This window comes from Coregonus clupeaformis, unplaced genomic scaffold, assembly GCF_020615455.1.
Source record: "Coregonus clupeaformis isolate EN_2021a unplaced genomic scaffold, ASM2061545v1 scaf0285, whole genome shotgun sequence".
Lineage (NCBI taxonomy): Eukaryota > Metazoa > Chordata > Actinopteri > Salmoniformes > Salmonidae > Coregonus > Coregonus clupeaformis.
Window position 1 is genome coordinate 273140 of NW_025533740.1, and position 13858 is coordinate 286997.

The 13858-nt window shown below is 43.2% G+C and overlaps 1 long non-coding RNA gene across 1 annotated transcript; it reads right to left on the bottom strand.

Annotated features, from left to right (window-relative positions):
• Window positions 1–3571: 3571 nt before the first annotated feature.
• LOC121542597 lies at window positions 3572–13244 on the bottom strand. The gene is made up of 3 exons (XR_006658501.1): window positions 13113–13244; window positions 4663–4730; window positions 3572–4256 (listed from the first exon to the last, which is right to left on the bottom strand). It is a non-coding gene; the product is annotated as an uncharacterized LOC121542597 (long non-coding RNA).
• Window positions 13245–13858: the final 614 nt, after the last annotated feature.

Sequence of the window (13858 nt, forward strand, 5' to 3'; positions counted from 1 at the left end):
TCAGTAGGACGGTGTAGGGTTGTGGGGTGGGGTCAGTAGGACGGTGTAGGGTTGTAAGGTCAGTAGGACGGTGTAGGGTTGTGTGGTCAGTAGGACGGTGTAGGGTTGTGGGGTGGGGTCAGTAGGACGGTGTAGGGTTGTAAGGTCAGTAGGACGGTGTAGGGTTGTGGGGTCAGTAGGATGGTGTAGGGTTGTGGGGTCAGTAGGACGGTGTAGGGTTGTGGGGTCAGTAGGACGGTGTAGGGTTGTGGGGTCAGTAGGACGGTGTATGGTTGTGGGGACAGTAGGACGGTGTAGGGGTTGTGGGGTCAGTAGGACGGTGTAGGGTTGTGGGGTCAGTAGGACGGTGTAGGGTTGTGGGGTCAGTAGGACGGTGTAGGGTTGTGGGGTCAGTAGGACGGTGTATGGTTGTGGGGTCAGTAGGACGGTGTAGGGTTGTGGGGTCAGTAGGACGGTGTAGGGTTGTGGGGTCAGTAGGACGGTGTAGGGTTGTGGGGTCAGTAGGACGGTGTAGGGTTGTGGGGTCAGTAGGACGGTGTAGGGTTGTGGGGGTCAGTAGGACGGTGTAGGGTTGTGGGGTCAGTAGGACGGTGTAGGGTTGTGGGGTCAGTAGGACGGTGTAGGGTTGTGGGGTCAGTAGGACGGTGTAGGGTTGTGGGGTCAGTAGGACGGTGTAGGGTTGTGGGGGTCAGTAGGACGGTGTAGGGTTGTGGGGGTCAGTAGGACGGTGTAGGGTGTGGGGTCAGTAGGACGGTGTAGGGTTGTGGGGTCAGTAGGACGGTGTAGGGTTGTGGGGTCAGTAGGACGGTGTAGGGTTGTGGGGTCAGTAGGACGGTGTAGGGTTGTGGGGTCAGTAGGACGGTGTAGGGTTGTAAGGTCAGTAGGACGGTGTAGGGTTGTGGGGTCAGTAGGACGGTGTAGGGTTGTGGGGTGGGGTCAGTAGGACGGTGTAGGGTTGTGGGGTCAGTAGGACGGTGTAGGGGTTGTGGGGTCAGTAGGACGGTGTAGGGTTGTGGGGTCAGTAGGACGGTGTAGGGTTGTGGGGTCAGTAGGACGGTGTAGGGTTGTGGGGTCAGTAGGACGGTGTAGGGTTGTGGGGGTCAGTAGGACGGTGTAGGGTTGTGGGGTCAGTAGGACGGGTGTAGGGTTGTGGGGTCAGTAGGACGGTGTAGGGGTTGTGGGGTCAGTAGGACGGTGTAGGGTTGTAGGGCGGGGGTCAGTAGGACGGTGTAGGGTTGTGGGGTCAGTAGGACGGTGTAGGGTTGTGGGGTCAGTAGGACGGTGTAGGGTTGTGGGGTCAGTAGGACGGTGTAGGGTTGTAGGGCGGGGTCAGTAGGACGGTGTAGGGTTGTGGGGTCAGTAGGACGGTGTAGGGTTGTGGGGTCAGTAGGACGGTGTAGGGTTGTGGGGTCAGTAGGACGGTGTAGGGTTGTGGGGTCAGTAGGACGGTGTAGGGTGGGGTCAGTAGGACGGTGTAGGGTTGTGGGGTCAGTAGGACGGTGTAGGGTTGTGGGGTCAGTAGGACGGTGTAGGGTTGTGGGGTCAGTAGGACGGTGTAGGGTTGTGGGGTCAGTAGGACGGTGTAGGGTTGTAAGGTCAGTAGGACGGTGTAGGGTTGTGGGGTCAGTAGGACGGTGTAGGGTTGTGGGGTGGGGTCAGTAGGACGGTGTAGGGTTGTGGGGTCAGTAGGACGGTGTAGGGTTGTGGGGTCAGTAGGACGGTGTAGGGTTGTGGGGTCAGTAGGACGGTGTAGGGTTGTGGGGTCAGTAGGACGGTGTAGGGTTGTGGGGTCAGTAGGACGGTGTAGGGTTGTGGGGTCAGTAGGACGGTGTAGGGTTGTGGGGTCAGTAGGACGGTGTAGGGTTGTGGGGTCAGTAGGACGGTGTAGGGTTGTGGGGTGTAGGGTTGTGGGGTCAGTAGGACGGTGTAGGGTTGTGGGGTCAGTAGGACGGTGTAGGGTTGTGGGGTCAGTAGGACGGTGTAGGGTTGTGGGGTCAGTAGGACGGTGTAGGGTTGTAGGGCGGGGTCAGTAGGACGGTGTAGGGTTGTGGGGTCAGTAGGACGGTGTAGGGTTGTGGGGTCAGTAGGACGGTGTAGGGTTGTGGGGTCAGTAGGACGGTGTAGGGTTGTGGGGTCAGTAGGACGGTGTAGGGTTGTAGGGCGGGGTCAGTAGGACGGTGTAGGGTTGTGGGGTCAGTAGGACGGTGTAGGGTTGTGGGGTCAGTAGGACGGTGTAGGGTTGTGGGGTCAGTAGGACGGTGTAGGGGTTGTAGGGGCGGGGTCAGTAGGACGGTGTAGGGTTGTGGGGTCAGTAGGACGGTGTAGGGTTGTGGGGTCAGTAGGACGGTGTAGGGTTGTGGGGTCAGTAGGACGGTGTAGGGTTGTGGGGTCAGTAGGACGGTGTAGGGTTGTGGGGTCAGTAGGACGGTGTAGGGTTGTGGGGTCAGTAGGACGGTGTAGGGTTGTGGGGTCAGTAGGACGGTGTAGGGTTGTGGGGTCAGTAGGACGGTGTAGGGTTGTACAGTTTTCAGTATCCCTGACCTAAAACAGACAATAGAACTTAAATCTTAAATAAAATTTGATTTGATTTGATTTGAAATCATCCAGTCAATCAGTTCGCCAGTCAGCCAGCCAGTCAGTCAGGCACTCAGTCAGCCAGCCAGTCAGCCAGCCAGCCAGTCAGTCAGGCACTCAGTCAGCCAGCCAGTCAGTCAGGCACTCAGTCAGCCAGTCAGTCAGCCAGTCAGCCAGTCAGTCAGGCACTCAGTCAGCCAGCCAGTCAGTCAGGCACTCAGTCAGTCAGTCAGCCAGTCAGCCAGTCAGTCAGTCAGCCAGCCAGCCAGCCAGTCAGCCAGTCAGTCAGCCAGTCAGCCAGTCAGCCAGTCAGGCACCATATTGGAGTAAATTGATTGAGCTTGGGCTACACATGGCACTTTGTGTCTGTCTGGTCTGTGATAGGAAGCGCTGACAGTGAAGAATCTGACCAATTCTAATTTTTAATAGCCAATGAAAAACTCAATATTTATGGTGGTCCCTCTGTCTGTCTGGATGAATGGGGAAATGGATTGAGCTAGTTAAGCATATTCCTTATCACAATGAGAAATAGTGCTTTAACACGACTAAAGCCCTTTGAAGTCTGATTAATAATATTGGATAGATCTGTGTTTTTTGTTCAAACAATAGAATTGAACAGGAAAATTTAATTATTAAATTATTCGACAGTGCCAAAGGTTATATTTTTCTTAGTACTTTCTCTGTCTTTCTACTGCAAACTGTGTCAAATGCTGAGGTTTTAAAATGACAGATCTTCTTTTGAGGAACCATTGTCTCTCTTTTTATTAACCCTCAGTCTTGAGACCCCAGCAAAAATAGTCATTTATCTTTTCAGGACAACCATGGCTACAAGTATGAAAAAAAAACAAAAAAAACTGTAAGTCGCTCTGGATAAGGTCGTCTGCTAAATGACGAAAATGTAAAATGTAAGTAGAACACAAAACTATTTGACTTAATCAGTTGCATTCATTAGTTTTATTGACAAATGGCAACAAATAAAAAAGGTCCACCAAGCAAAAACCTGATAAAAATGAATTTATATGAATGCTGTAAGTACAGAAATTGTTTTCTCAGGATGTTTAAAATGACAGTGGGGCTCATCGGGTTAATATGACTTATTCATGCTATTAAAAAAACCTTTGAGTCTGATTGATTTGACAGAACTTTACAAAATACTTTTTCAATTCAATAAAAATATATATCAAAATAATTGTTCCTGGAGATATGTCCTGCTGCAGATGCTATGGAATTTGTATCTTATTGGTATTTTACCAAGTGAAACTTTACAAATTACTAGAAAACTGCAAAAAGATGCATCTGCAAGTCTAACTACAGTCATTATTCCACTGCGTTTAAAGCAAAAAAAACATATTCCCTTTGACTAGTAAGTCCACAAATGATGTGTTTGTTTTGATTCTAAATGTTGAGTTATATATACAATATATTCCCATGTAGACCCACAACTATCCTTTGGGTTAGTAAGCACAGTTACCATGGTTATGGACAGTATCATTGCCCTGTAACCCTTATGTAATGGACAAGCTCAGAGTTGGATCAGGGGGTGTGTAATTACACTGTCCACACTGTCCACACTGTCCACACTGTCCACACTGTCCACACTGTCAACACTGTCCACACTGTCCACACTGGTCAAGGCCGAAATAAGCAGCTGTTTTGGCATATGAGACCTTTATTCATGTAATCTGTAGGAGCAAAATAACGAGAGAGAGAGAGAGAGAGAGAGAGAGAGAGAGAGAGAGAGAGAGAGAGAGAGAGAGAGAGAGAGAGACCATATTAGAGACACATATTTCCCTCAGATTACACAGACCCACAAAGAACTAAAAAATAAATCCAATTTTGATAAACTCCCATATCTACTGGGTGAAATACCACAGTGTGCCATCACAGCAGCAATATTTGTGACCTGTTGCCACAAGAAAAGGGCAACCAGTGAAGAACAAACACCATTGTAAATACAACCCATATTTATGTTTATTGATTTTCCCATTTGTACTTCAACGATCTGCACATCATTACAACACTGTACATAGACGTAATATAACATTTGAAATGTCTCTATTCATTTGAAAGAGAGAGAAGGTCTCTTACCAAACAGACAAATCACATCTTCTTCTGTTGTCCCCTTCTCTGTGTCATCGCGCCATGGTCTCCAAAATCTGAAACAGAATATTATGTAATAATTTAGTCATGTCTGGAGGCACTGGGTGCTTTTGCTGTGCTGAATATCATTGTGACTGCACCTGAGTTGTTTTCGAATGTGATTGCAAATGAAGCCATGGCTCTGAATCAAGCAGCAGGCCTTGGTTTTTAGAAGCCTCGTGACTACCGTAAATGAAGCCATGGCTCTGAATCAAGCAGCAGGCCTTGGTTTTTAGAAGCCTCGTGACTACCGTAATTTAGTGGAGAAACACAGGCCCTGTATTGAACAAACTGAAGGTGGCATTGCAGAGGAGTAGATATACTAGCCACAAACCCTGAAACTCTAGCCTCCTAGCTAATCGTGAGGTGGAATAGCTCTATCACAAAGACCTCCTGCAGGTGATATGCTGTAAGAGTCTATTATCGACAGAACATACTTTGTGTAATCATTGGTTCGATAATCCACCCTACAGCTGTGGCTAGTGAAACCCGAGGACATGCATAACACAAGGGTTCTGTGCAATGTGAATATGAAAACTGGTATCACAGTTCACCGAGCAAGACGTTACAATAATGGGCTAGTGTTAATAATACATTTTATAATAAAGAAGAAGAATGGAAGAATGGAAGAATACCCTGGTCACTGCGATCCATCATTTATATCGTCTTTGTATTGTATTCTAGTTGTTTAATAAAAAAGAAAAAAAGCGAAGAAAATAATAATTATATATATATATATATATATATATATATATATATATATATATATATATATAGTATATATAACATTTTAAAAAGTAGGATGTCTCTGGTGATCGCCTGCATGTTGCAAAGCTGTGAGTTTAGTTTTGAGAAGATGCTGATCTTGAAACTCCCATGGGTTCCTATGGACCACTGCCAATGGAAATTCCATACACCACACCATAACTCCACTGTGTCTTATGAAGAGAGAAAAAAAACTGCCTCGAAGAAGCTAGCTCAACATCTGTGTTCACATCTCCTTTCATCCCGGAGTTTTGGCCCCACAATTTTTTCAAAGGCATTAAGAGACAATTTATTGAGTGAATTTTATGGAGGGCATTCACATTAACAGTGATGATAAAACAAAGATTTGTTTTGTCAGAAGTTCCCATTGGGCCTTATTGTGGCGTTGGCTGTTACAGTGCTCTGCTCTGCTTTAACTCTTCTCAGCACTAGAGCAGTGTGGTTAGGGTGGCTAGCAGGGACCACGTTATTGGTCCATGGGTTTTTAAATGGTAGGGTGATTGGTTCAGGGTTTTAAATGGTAGGGTGATTGGTTCAGGGTTTTAAATGGTAGGGTGTGTGACTGTGCAGCGGTTCAAGTGTAGTTAAAGCGTTTTTAATTAGTGGTATGAACCGGTGGTGTGAGCCATAAGGCCATAGAAAACAGTTCTGCTGAACAGAGAGGCCACAGAGCAATTAAACACAAAATACTGTATCCTATATCTGTTTTCAAACTATATCTCAAACCCATGGTGACACATGGAGAAGACTGCTTATCTGACAAGGCATCTATCTTCACATACTATTTAGGGAGCGCCAACAAAGTGCCAAAGTATCAAGTTCAACTTTATGGCATTTGTCACATAATGATGTTGTGACTATTTAGGGAGCGGCAAACAAAGTGCCTAGTATCAAGTATCAAGTACAAGTTCAAATGTATTTCTAACATATTTGCATGTCTGGATTAGGTGTGGGCTGGATATACTAGGTTGGATATACTGTATACAGACTTTTTCCACATTTTGTTACGTTACAGCCTTATTCAAAAATTGATTGAATTCTTTATTTTCCCCTCATCAATCTACACACAATACCCCATAATGACAAATCAAAAACAGGTTTGTATAATGTTTTGCACAAACACAAAATAAAAAATACTAAAATATCAAATTTACATAAGTATTCAGACCCTTTACTCATTACTTTCTTGAAGCACCTTTGGCAGCGATGAAAGCCTTGAGTCTTCTTGGGTATGACGCTACAAGCTTGGCACACCTGTATTTGGGGAGTTTCTCCCATTCTTCTCTGCAGATCCTCTCAAGCTCTGTCAGGTTGAATGGGGAGCGTCACTGCACAGCTATTTTCAGGTCTCTCCAGAGATGTTCGATCAGGTTCAAATTCGGGGTCTGGCTGGGCCACTCAAAGACATTCAGAAACTTGTCCCGAAGCCACTCCTGCGTTGTCTTGTCTATGTACTTAGGGTCGTTGTCCTGTTGGAAAGTCAACCTTCGCGCCCAGTCTGAGGTCCTGAGCGCTCTGGAGCAGGTTTTCATCAAGGATCTCTCTGTACTTTGCTCAATTAATCTTTCCCTTGATCCTGACTGGTCTCCCTGCCGCTGAAAAACATCCCCACTGCATGATGCTGCCACCACCATGCTTCACCATAGGGATGGTGCCAGGTTTCCTCCAGATGTGACGCTTGGTATTCAGGCCAAAGAGTTCAATCTTGGTTTCATCAGACCAGAAAATCTTGTTTCTCATGGTCTCAGAGTCCTTTAGGTGCCTTTTGGCAAACTCCAAGCGGGCTGTCATGTGCCTTTTACTGAGGAGTGGCTTCCATCTGGCCACTCTACCATAAAGGCCTGATTGGTGGAGTACTGCAGAGATGGTTGTCCTTCTGGAAGGTTCTCCCATCTCCACAGAGGAACTCTGAAGCTCTGTCAGAGTGACCATTGGGTTCTTGGTCACCTCCCTGACCAAGGCCCTTGTCCCCCGATTGCTCAGTTTGGTCGGGCAGCCAGCTCTAGGAAGAATCTTGGTGGATCCAAACTTCTTCCATTTAAGAATGATGGACTCCACTGTGTTCTTGGGGACCTTCAATGCTACAGAAATGTTTTGGGACCCTTCCCCAGATCTGTGCCTCTACACAATTCTGTCTCGGAGTGCTACAGACAATTCCTTCAACCTCATGGCTTGGTTTTTGCTCTGACATGCACTGTCAACTGTGGGACCTTATATAGAAAGGTGTGTGCCTTTTTTTTTTTTTTTGTCATTTAGCAGACGCTCTTATCCAGAGCGACTTACAGTTAGTGAACACATTTTTTAAAAAACATTTCATACTGGCCACCCGTGGGAATCGAACCCACAACCCTGGCGTAGCAAACGCCATGCTCCACCAACTGAGCTACATCCCTGCCGGCCATTCCCTCCCCTACCCTGGACGACGCTGGGCCAATTGTGTGCCGCCCCATGGCCAATCAATTGAATTTACCACAAGTGGACTCCAGTCAAGTTGTAGAAACATCTCAAGGATGATCAATGGAAACAGAATGCACCAGAGTTCAATTTCGAGTCTCATAGCAAAGGGTCTGAATACTTATGTAAATAAGGTATTTCTGTTTTTAATATTTAATACATTTGCTAAAATCTTTACAAACCTGTTTTCGCTTTTTCACTATGGGGTATTGTGTGTAGATTGATGAGGGAAAAAATGCATTTAATCCATTTTAGAGTAAGGCTGTAACGTAACAAAATGCATTTAATCCATTTTAGAGTAAGGCTGTAACGTAACAAAATGCATTTAATCCATTTTAGAGTAAGGCTGTAACGTAACAAAATGCATTTAATCCATTTTAGAATAAGGCTGTAACGTAACAAAATGCAGTTAATCCATTTCAGAATAAGGCTGTAACGTAACAAAATGCATTTAATCCATTTTAGAGTAAGGCTGTAACGTAACAAAATGTGGAAAAAGGGAAGGGGTCTAAATACTTTCCGAATGCACTGTAACTTGGACTGTATAACTGTATACTGTATAACTGTATAACTGTATACTATATAACTGTATACTTTATAACTGTATACTGTATAACTCTATAACTGTATACTGTATAACTCTATAACTGTATACTATATAACTGTATACTTTATAACTGTATACTTTATAACTGTATAACTGTATAACTGTATAACTGTATACTGTAGACTGTATAACTGTATAACTGTATACTGTATAACTGTATAACTGTATAACTGTATAACTGTATACTGTATAACTGTATACTGTATACTGTATAACTGTATACTGTATAACTGTATAACTGTATAACTGTATAACTGTATACTGTATAACTGTATACTGTATAACTGTATAACTGTATAGCTGTATAACTGTATAGCTGTATGCTGTATAACTGACTAACTGTATACTGTATAACTGTGTACTTTATAAATGTATAACTGTATACTGTATATTATATAACGTTATAACTTGATACTGTGTCATTTTATACTGTATAACTGTGTACTGTGTACTGTATAACTGTATAACTGTATAACTGTATAATGTGTACTGTATAACTGTGTACTGTATAACTGTATAACTTTATACTGTAGACTGTATAACTGTATAATTGTTTAACTGTATAACTGTTTAACTGTATACTGTATAACTGTATAACTGTATAATTGTTTAACTGTATAACTGTTTAACTGTATACTGTATAACTGTATAACTGTATAACTGTATAATTGTATACTGTATAACTCTATAACTGTATACTGTATAACTGTATAACTGTATAATTGTATACTGTATAACTGTTTGCTGTATAACTGTATACTGTATAACTCACTAACTGTATAACTGTACACTGTATAACTGTATAACTGTATAATTGTTTAACTGTATAACTGTTTAACTGTATACTGTATAACTGTATAACTGTATAACTGTATACTGTATAACTGTATAACTGTTTAACTGTATACTGTATAACTGTATAACTGTATAATTGTATACTGTATAACTGTTTAACTGTATACTGTATAACTGTATAACTGTATAATTGTATACTGTATAACTGTTTAACTGTATACTGTATAACTGTATGCTGTATAACTGTATACTGTATAACTCACTAACTGTATACTGTATAAATGTGTACTTTATAACTGTATAACTGTATACTGTATATTATATAACTGTATAACTTTATACTGTGTAATTGTATACTGTATAACTGTATACTGTGTACTGTATAACTGTATAACTGTATACTGTATAACTGTATACATGTAACTGTTGGATCAGATGCAGTTGCCAATACATACAAAGTCCTCGCCTGGGGTTTACAGCAAGAGCTGTTCACACATACAGTATCTACATAAGTCCTTAGATAGTCTACACTGGGGCTAGCTGCTTTAGAACCATAGTATAATCATTAGGATTGCTGAGACACTGACAAACTATAGTAGTTAACGTGCAGGACAACATAAGAGAACACAATAGATACAGTTACTTGAATATGATTTGAGTGTGCAGAGACTTCTTTCCATAATTACAGTGGATGACACTCATTTCTACAGTATGAAGTTGTTAAACAATATCTTCTAATTCTCATCCAATCCTTTCAAATTGTAGGCAATCATGTTCATTTGTATAAACAGAGAGTTTTCACCCCTAGTTCTCTCTCTTGGAGATAGTTCTCTCTCAGAGCATGACTAGAAACGCTTTTCCATCGGTATCTGTCTCTCACTGTGATGTGAGAGTCTGCTGACTCCAAGACGTGATGTCAGTGATCTGGAAAGCACCTCCACGCAACACCTTCAGGGGGTTAGTCTGATCTGACTGACAGATCACAACTACACACACACACATGCACGGTCAAACGCTTGCACACACATACAGTGGGGAAAAAAAGTATTTAGTCAGCCACCAATTGTGCAAGTTCTCCCACTTAAAAAGATGAGAGAGGCCTGTAATTTTCATCATAGGTACACGTCAACTATGACAGACAAATTGAGATCTTTTTTCTCTAGAAAATCACATTGTAGGATTTTTAATGAATTTATTTGCAAATTATGGTGGAAAATAAGTATTTGGTCAATAACAAAAGTTTCTCAATACTTTGTTATATACCCTTTGTTGGCAATGACACAGGTCAAATGTTTTCTGTAAGTCTTCACAAGGTTTTCACACACTGTTGCTGGTATTTGGGCCCATTCCTCCATGCAGATCTCCTCTAGAGCAGTGATGTTTTGGGGCTGTCGCTGGGCAACACAGACTTTCAACTCCCTCCAAAGATTTTCTATGGGGTTGAGATCTGGAGACTGGCTAGGCCACTCCAGGACCTTGAAATGCTTCTTACGAAGCCACTCCTTCGTTGCCCGGGCAGTGTGTTTGGGATCATTGTCATGCTGAAAGACCCAGCCAAGTTTCATCTTCAATGCCCTTGCTGATGGAAGGAGGTTTTCACTCAAAATCTCACGATACATGGCCCCATTCATTCTTTCCTTTACACGGATCAGTCCGTCCTGGTCCCTTTGCAGAAAAACAGCCCCAAAGCATGATGTTTCCACCCCCATGCTTCACAGTAGGTATGGTGTTCTTTGGATGCAACTCAGCATTCTTTGTCCTCCAAACACGACGAGTTGAGTTTTGACCAAAAAGTTATATTTTAGTTTCATCTGACCATATGACATTCTCCCAATCCTCTTCTGGATCATCCAAATGCACTCTAGCAAACTTCAGATGGGCCTGGACATGTACTGGCTTAAGCAGGGGGACACGTCTGGCACTGCAGGATTTGAGTCCCTGGCTGCGTAGTGTGTTACTGATGGTAGGCTTTGTTACTTTGGTCCCAGCTCTCTGCAGGTCATTCACTAGGTCCCCCGTGTGGTTGTGGGATTTTTGCTCACCGTTCTTGTGATCATTTTGACCCCACGGGGTGAGATCTTGCGTGAGCCCCAGATCGAGGGAGATTATCAGTGGTCTTGTATGTCTTCCATTTCCTAATAATTGCTCCCACAGTTGATTTCTTCAAACCAAGCTGCTTACCTATTGCAGATTCAGTCTTCCCAGCCTGGTGCAGGTCTACAATTTTGTTTCTGGTGTCCTTTGACAGCTCTTTGGTCTTGGCCATAGTGGAGTTTGGAGTGTGACTGTTTGAGGTTGTGGACAGGTGTCTTTTATACTGATAACAAGTTCAAACAGGTGCCATTAACACAGGTAACGAGTGAAGGACAGAGGAGCCTCTTAAAGAAGAAGTTACAGGTCTGTGAGAGCCAGAAATCTTGCTTGTTTGTAGGTGACCAAATACTTATTTTCCACCATAATTTGCAAATAAATTCATTAAAAATCCTACAATGTGATTTTCTGGACTTTTTTTTCTCAATTTGTCTGTCATAGTTGACGTGTACCTATGATGAAAATTACAGGCCTCTCTCATCTTTTTAAGTGGGAGAACTTGCACAATTGGTGGCTGACTAAATACTGTATCTACAGTGGGGGGAAATCCAGAAAATCACATTGTAGGATTTTTTATGAATTTATTTGCAAAAAACGCTGTGTACTACTCACTTCACAGAACAGCGCAAACTGGCTTTAACCAGAATAGAAAAAGGAGTGGTAGGCCCCGGTGCACAACTGAGCAAGAGGACAAATACATTAGTTTGAGAAACAGACGCCTCACAGATCCTCAACTGGCAGCTTCATTAAATAGTACCCGCGACTCCGGGATGCTGACCTTCTAGGCAGAGTTGCAAAGAAAAAGCCATATCTCAGACTGGCCAGTAAAAATAAAAGATTAAGATGGGCAAAAGAACACAGACACTGGACAGACAAATCGAAGTTTGAGGTGTTCGGATCACAAAGAAGAACATTTGTGAGACATAGACCAAATGAAAAGATGATGGAGGAGTGCTTGATGCCATCTGTCAAGCATGGTGGATGCAATGTGATGGTCTGGGGGTGCTTTGGTGGTGGTAAAGTGGGAGATCTGTACAGGGTAAAATGGATCTTGAAGAAGGAAGGCTATCACTCAATTTTGAAATGCCATGCCATACCCTGTGGACGGCGCTTGATTGCTAGAATGCCAAAGGTCTGCAAGGCTGTAATTGCTGCAAATGGAGGATTTTTTGACGAACGCAAAGTTTGAAGGACACAATTATTATTTCAATTAAAAATCATTATTTCTAACCTTGTCAATGACTACATTTCATATTCATTTTGCTATATTTCCTATTCAAACTCATTTCATGTATGTTTTCACGGAAAACAAGGACATTTCTAAGTGTCCCCAAACTTTTGAACGTTAGCGTATATGTTGAAGAGGGTGGGGCTTAAGCTGCATCCCTGTCTCACCCCATGGCCCTGTGGAAAGAAATGTGTGGTTTTTTTTGCCAATTTTTACTGCACACTCGTTGTTTGTGTACATTAATTTTATAATGCCGTATAATTTTCCCCCAACACCACTTTCCATCAATCTAAGATTTGTATTTGATCATGTGTATGTTTTTGCTGTTTTTGCTGTAGTGATTCACTATAGTGAAGGCGTATGCTCAGGTTTTCTGGGTCTCTCTCTCTCTCTCGCTCACTTTTTCCCCTCCCTCCCTCCCTCCCTCTCAATAGTGATTCCAGACGCCTATCCTCTTACCTGTGTAAATTGGCTCTTGGGTAAACAGAACACATGAGCCAGATTCATGTGGTTAGCGCTTCCATTTCTGAACCAGGGGTTTCCTGTTACAGCCAGGAGGACAAATATTCTCACATTCCTTCTTTCCAGATGAGCTGAGGTGGTGGCTTCCTGTCACCTGGAAGTGGGTGTTTTTTGTCATAAAGTGCAATTTGCAATTGTATTTGTTTGAGCTGTTAAGAAAAATACATTATTGTGCAGTGTGCACATTAAGTCAAATAGTCTGTTCATGGCATGCATACTTTACACTGAACAAAAATATAAACGCAACATGCAACAATTTCAACGATTTTACTGAGGTACAGTTCATATTATATAAATAAATCAGTCATCTGAAATAAATTCATTAGGCCCTAATCTATGGATTTCACATGACTGGGCAGGGGCGCAGCCATGGGTGGCCCTGGGAGGGCATAGGCCCACCCACCTGGGAGCCAGGTCCACCCACTGGGGAGCCAGGCCCAGCCAATCAGAATGGGTTATTCCCTACAAAAGGGCTTCATTACAGACATAAATACTCCTCAGTTTCATCAGCTGTTCATGTGGCTGGTCTCAGCCAATCCTGAAGGTGATAAAGCCAGATGTGGAGGTCCTAGGTTGGCGTGGTTACACATGGTCTGCGGTTGTTAGGCCGGTTGGACGTACTGCCAGATTCTCTAAAAGGACATTATGGCTTATGGTGGAGAAATTAACATTAAATTCTCTGG